We start from the raw sequence: 299 nt of genomic DNA on the forward strand, positions 1-299 counted from the left end.
ACATATTCTGTTACACCAAATACACAAAATAATGATCTTTAAAAAAGCATCATATGACCCCTTTAATAAATACAGGTCAGAATAAGTATGTTGTATGTTGACGATAAAACATTATTTTAACCATATTTTGAATTTTTATTTTCACAAACGTTATTTGAAACATTAAAGCAGACACATTATTTGCAATTAATATTTTATATTCTTTCCGTGTATATAAAATCACTTTTATAAATGTAATTTGATGCGGTCCCCAAAATCGGACAGCTCATCTTTTATCCATATATATATATATATATATA

This window comes from Sinocyclocheilus anshuiensis, unplaced genomic scaffold (assembly GCF_001515605.1).
Source record: "Sinocyclocheilus anshuiensis isolate Anshui unplaced genomic scaffold, SAMN03320099.WGS_v1.1 scaffold936, whole genome shotgun sequence".
NCBI lineage: Eukaryota > Metazoa > Chordata > Actinopteri > Cypriniformes > Cyprinidae > Sinocyclocheilus > Sinocyclocheilus anshuiensis.